The sequence below is a fragment of the Saimiri boliviensis genome, chromosome 2 (genome assembly GCF_048565385.1).
Source record: "Saimiri boliviensis isolate mSaiBol1 chromosome 2, mSaiBol1.pri, whole genome shotgun sequence".
NCBI lineage: Eukaryota > Metazoa > Chordata > Mammalia > Primates > Cebidae > Saimiri > Saimiri boliviensis.
In genome coordinates this window covers 226,573,678-226,579,876 of record NC_133450.1, presented here as the reverse complement: position 1 = coordinate 226,579,876, position 6,199 = coordinate 226,573,678, and the positions used below count along the sequence as shown (strand labels likewise).

Genomic DNA, 6,199 nt, shown 5'->3' with positions numbered 1-6,199 from the left:
AACTATACAACATTCTCAAAAAGGTAAAAGTATGAAGACAATAAAAAGATAAATGTCGGGGTTAGAATAGAGGGAGGGATGAATAGGCAGAACACAGAAGATATTTTTAGGGCAGTGAAACTATTCTGCATGATATTGTAGTGGTGGATACATGTCACTGTACATTTGTCAAAGCTCACACAGTGAACAACACTAATTCTAACTAAACCCTTTGGATGATAATGATGTGTCAATGTAAGTTCATTGATTGTAACAAATGTACCACTCAGGTGCTGGATATTAATAGAAGAGACTAGTTGGGGGGCTATGGTATATGGGAACGCTGTACTTTCCACTTAATTTTGCTGTGAACCTAAAACTGCATTAAAACATAAAGTTTATTTTTTTAAAAAAGATAATACATCACAACCAAGTAGGATTCGTCTCATGAATGAATGGCACCCCAGTGGAAGTAGGCACACCTAGTTCTCCGACTTGGTATCTAAAATTATTCTTCACTAAAAGCAATCAGGGCTCTTTGGGAAGTGACTGGTTCTAAGGCTGGGGTAGAATAAATACAAGATGATCCTAGAACATCTTATTATATGAGGAAATAGAAATATGCTCAAAAACAAAACAAAAAATGATTGGAACATGACAGAAGGACAGAGGTGTCGGCTGAAAGATCACTCAGTAGCCAATTCTGGGAATATTGGAGGCCCAAACTAAGTTCAATAAAGAATTATAGTCAGTTAGAGGGAAAAAAGGGAGTCTATGCAAATTAATTAAGAAGGAAGGGAAGGCTCTTTATTACAGTAGAATGCCAAGTGTAATAGATAAATGTTGAGTCAGTGTTGAAGACAGAAAGTTATCCTATTGTAACAATCATACTAAAGATCATTTCAGGCAAGAATGGTCAAAGAAAGCTACAATGAGGGGGAAATTTTAATGAACAACAGGATTTTATGGCCTTAAAGTATCTCCTGACAGAATCCTTATTAATTGTAAAGGAAAAAGTAGTAACTATTAATATATAGTAGAAAAAATGGATAAGCCTTTGATGAATAATTAAAATAACATAAGAACATTACATGTTTGCAGATGCGATATCGTGAAAACGACATGTCAGTTATATGGTATAAGTGCAAGGGGTACAGATTCTAAATCTAATCCTAAGGAATTATGAGACAAATTCATAAGAAGGAATTTTCTATTTTAAAATGTGTGGGTCAGGGTAGAGGAGGAGCAAAGAAAGGCTGAGGCAATATTCCTGTGCAAAGCTAACTCAAAAGACTTGACAACTCAATGTAATACCTGGTCCTACACGTAATTGCATACTGGAGGAAAACAAATGCTAGAAAAAGTCATTGTTAGGTCAATTGATAAAACTGAAATACAGACAGTAGATTAAAGTGCTGTACTAATGTTAAATTTACTGAAGTTGATAATAATATAATGGCTATGTAAGATAATTTCCCTATTTTTAGAAAATATACACTGAAATATTTAGAGACAAAGTGCCATAACGTAGGCAATTTACTCTCAAATGACTCAAATAAAAAATACATACACACACACACACACACACACACACACACACACACACACACACACGGAGAGAAAGACAAAGACAAAGAAACAAAGTGAGAGACAGAAGAAGGAGATGACAGGGCTAAATCATAAATCAGATAGGGAAGAAGACTATCAAATAAGTGAATCTAGGCAACGGTATGATGTACCATTCTTTTTTTTTTTTTTTTAACCATGCAACAATGTCTTTTATTATGTATCCGGTTTTAAAATTATTTATTGAATCTCTCCATACACAGGCAAAAAATAAGTGTGCCACTTAACATACTGGAACTTGCCTAACTTAATCATTGCCTAGAGAAGGGAAAATTATCCCCAAAACATGCTTAACCAGGAGGTCAATGCATCTGTCGACCTCCAAGAACATGGAGATGAACATGATAGACAGACTGTCCACCATCTGAACCTTCATTCACTAGCATTCGGTATCCCTTATTCAGGCCCAGATCTGCAGCACATTTCTTGCCAACAATCATTAAGTGTCCAAGAAGACTTTCATCATCATCTTCTGCTGCAGAAATCTGGGTTATATGTTTCTTGGGTATCACCAGAAAATGTGTTGGTGCTTGAGGAGAAATGTCATGGAAAGCAAGGCACTGGTCATCCTCAAAAATGATTTTGGCTGGGATTTCCTTGCAGATGATCTTCCCGAAGATCGTGCTGCCACCAGGCCGAGCGACCTGGGCCTTGGCGATCTCATCTGCCATCTCTGCCTCTCTCCCGCGCGGCAGCCAAGGGAGAGGCTCGGAAGGAAGGAGGTGATGTACCATTCTTATTCTCATGACTTTTTTTGTGAGTTTGAAATTATTTGCAAATAAATTTTTTTTTTTTTTTTGAGACGGAGTTTCACTCTTGTTACCCAGGCTGGAGTGCAATGGTGCGATCTCGGCTCACCGCAACCTCCGCCTCCTGAGTTCAAGCAATTCTCCTGCCTCAGCCTCCTTAGAAGCTGGGATTACAGGTACATGCCACCATGCCCAGCTAATTTTTTATATTTTCAGTAGAGACGGGGTTTCACCATGTTGACCAGGATGGTCTCGATCTCTTGACCTCGTGATCCACCCGCCTCAGCCTCCCAAAGTACTGGATTACAGGCTTGAGCCACCGCACCCAGCCTTAAAAAGATATTTTTAATGACACATATATGTAGATGGTGACACAGAAGTTCTGCAAAACAAATTATGTGAAAAAAAGCAAGGTACTATAAAATATGTGTGATATAAATCCATCGTGTAAATTTTAAAAACATTAAAATAAGAAAAAGATTGAGAGGGAGAAATACAGATAAGGGTATGCAAAATTTAAAAACTTCTCTGGAAAGATGTTGAAAACAGATTATTAACTGTAATTATTTGTTCAGTATTGGAAGAGGAGCCTGAAGAGGTAGAAAGAACAAGGCCCTTTGCATTTTTTACATTTTATACCTTTTAATTCCTTAAATGTTTTACTTTGTTAATTTATTTTTAATAAGTTAAAAATGAAAGCTATCTGATGAGGTTGCATGTCCTTTTATTATACATGATGAATGTCAGAGTGAATACAGATAATAATATGTTATAATTTGGCTTCAACATTAAATTTCCTCCAGTATGTAGAATGTGTGTTTTTATATACTATTAGCCAAAGTTTTTTTAAGATATTAAAGGTCTGACCCTAAGGAAAAAAAACTCCTCCTATTTTCTTTTAAAGGAAAAACTTAACATTATGAGGGTTCTTCTGGTCCAAAATATTTGAATGTTCAAATTCAAAATTGCAGAGTTCAACTTTAAAGCTGCAATAAAGCTGAAGCAAAAGTGGGCCCACCCTATTTCATGTCTTGCTGTACTCAGCCTCAGGCCTTTTCAAAGGAATAAAAATAATAGTGTTTTTTCTTGTTCTTGCTCAGTACTGGACACCACACTATACTACTTAATTCGAAATACATTTTTTTAATACCTCAAAACCTGATAGTAATTCATCTGTTCTAATGTTTCAGGGTTACATCTAGATGTTATGGCTTGCATATGGATGGTTCGTTCCCACCAAATCTCATGTTGAAATCTGATCCCCACTGTGAAGGTGCTAGGAGGTGAGCTTACTGGGAGGTGTTTGTATTATGGGGTGTATCCCTCAGGAATGGCTCGGTTCTGCTCTCATGGTATAGTGAGTGCCTTCTCACTATTAAAATACTGGATCAGGGCTGGTTCAGCATACGCAAGTCTATAAATGTAATCCACCACATAAAGAGAACCAAAGACAAAAACCACATGATTATCTCAATTGATGCAGAGAAGACCTTTGACAAAATTCAACACCCCTTTATGCTAAAACTCCCAATAAACTAGGCATAGAAGGAACATATCTCAAAATAATAAAAGCTATTTATGACAAACCTACAGCCAATATCATACTGAACAGGCAAAACCTGGAAGCATTTCCTTTGAAATCGGGCACTAGACAAGGATGCCCTCTCTTACCACTCCTATTCAATATAGTATTGGAATTTCTAGCCAGAGCTGTTAGACAAGGAAAAAAAAGGGTATTCAATTAGGAAAAGAGGAAGTCAAACTGTCTCTATTTGCAGATGACATGATTGTATATTTAGAAGACCCTATCATCTCAGCCCAAAATCTCCTGAAACTGATAAGCAACTTCAGCAAAGTCTCAGGATACAAAATCAAGGTGCAGAAATCAGAAGCATTTCTATACACCAATAACAAACTTAACAGAGAGCCAAATCATGAGCGAATTCCCATTCATAATTGCTACAAAGAGAATAAAATACCTAGGAATACAGCTAACAAAGGATGTAAAGGACTTCTTCAAGGAGAACTATAAACCACTGCTCAAGGAAATAAGAGAGGACACAAACAAATGGAGAAACATTCCATGTTCATGGTTACGAAGAATCAATATTGTGAAAATGGCCATACTGCCCAAAGTAATTTATAGACTCAATGCTATCCCCATCAAGCTGCCAATGACCTTCTTCACAGAACTGGAAAAAACTACCTTAAACTTCATATGGAACCAAAAGAGGGCCCGCATAGCCAAGACAATACTAAGCAAAAAGAACAAAGCCAAAGCATCACGCTACCTGATTTCAAACTATACTACAAAGCTACAGTAATCAACACAGCATGGTACTGGTACCAAAACAGAGATATAGATCAATGGAACAGAACAGAGGCCTTGGAGGCAACGCCACACATCTACAATCATCTGATCTTTGACAAACCTGACAAAAACAAGCAATGGGAAAAGGATTCCCTGTTTAATAAATGGTGTTGGGAAAACTGGCAAGCAGTGTGCAGAAAGCAAAAACTAGACCCCTTCCTGACACCTTACACTAAAATTAACTCCAGATGGATTCAAGACTTAAACATAAGACCTAATGCCATAAAAACCCTAGAAGAAAACCTAGGCAAAACCATTCAGGACACAGGCATAGGCAAGAACTTCATGACTAAAACACCAAAAGCAATGGCAACAAAAGCCAAAATAGACAAATGGGACCTAATTAAACTCCAGAGCTTCTGTACAGCAAAAGAAATAATCATTAGAGTGAACCAGCAATGAACAGAATGGGAAAAATGTTTTGCAATCTACCCATCTGACAAAGGGCTAATATCCAGAATCTACAAAGAACGAAACAGATTTAAAAGAAAAAAACAAACAAACCCATCCAAAAGCGGGAGAGGATACAAATACCCACTTTTTAAAGGAAGACATACATGAGGTCAACAAACATATGAAAGAATTCTCATCATCACTGGTCATTAGCGAAATGCAAATCAAAACCACATTGAGATACCATCTCACGCCAGTTAGAACGGCAATCACTAAAAAAATCTGGAGACAACAGATGCTGGAGAGGATGTGGAGAAATAGGAACACTTTTACACTGCTGGTGGGAATGCAAACTAGTTCAACCATTGTGGAAGACAGTGTGGTGCTTCCTCAAGGACGTAGAAATAGAGATTCCATTTGACCCAGCAATCCCATTACTGGGTATATATCCAAAGGATTATAAATCATTCTATTATAAAGACACATGCACATGTATGTTTATAGCAACACTATTTATAATAGCAAATACCTGGATCAAACCCATCAACGATAGACTGGACAAGGAAAATGTGGCACATATATTCCACAGAATACTATGCAGCCATAAAAAACGATGAGTTCGTGCCCTTTGTAGGGACATGGATGAATATGGAAACCATCATTCTCAGAAAACTGACACAAGAACAGAAAATCAAACACCACACAGTCTCACTCACAGGCGAGTGCTGAACAATGAGAATACATGTACACAGGGAGGGGAGCATCACATACTGGGGCCTGTTGAGGGGCCAAGGGAGGGACAGTGGGGTGGTGAGGAGGTCGGGGAGGGATAACATGGGGAGAAATGCCAGATGTAGGTGACAGGGGGATAAAGGGAGCAAACCACATTGCCATGTGTGTACCTATGCAACAATCCTGCATGATCTGCACATATACCCCAGAACCTAAAGTACAATTTTAAAAATAAAATAAAATAAATAAAATAAAATACTGAATCAGTTCTCATGGGAATGGATGAGCTCCCTCAAGAATGGGTGTTATAAAGCTAGGATGTCCCTCAAGTTTACCCCTCTTTTCACCT

General features: G+C 37.7%; 1 pseudogene; it reads right to left on the bottom strand.

The window, feature by feature from the left end:
• Positions 1–1,720: 1,720 nt before the first annotated feature.
• Positions 1,721–2,276, bottom strand: LOC101051665 (adenosine 5'-monophosphoramidase HINT1 pseudogene; annotated as a pseudogene).
• Positions 2,277–6,199: the final 3,923 nt, after the last annotated feature.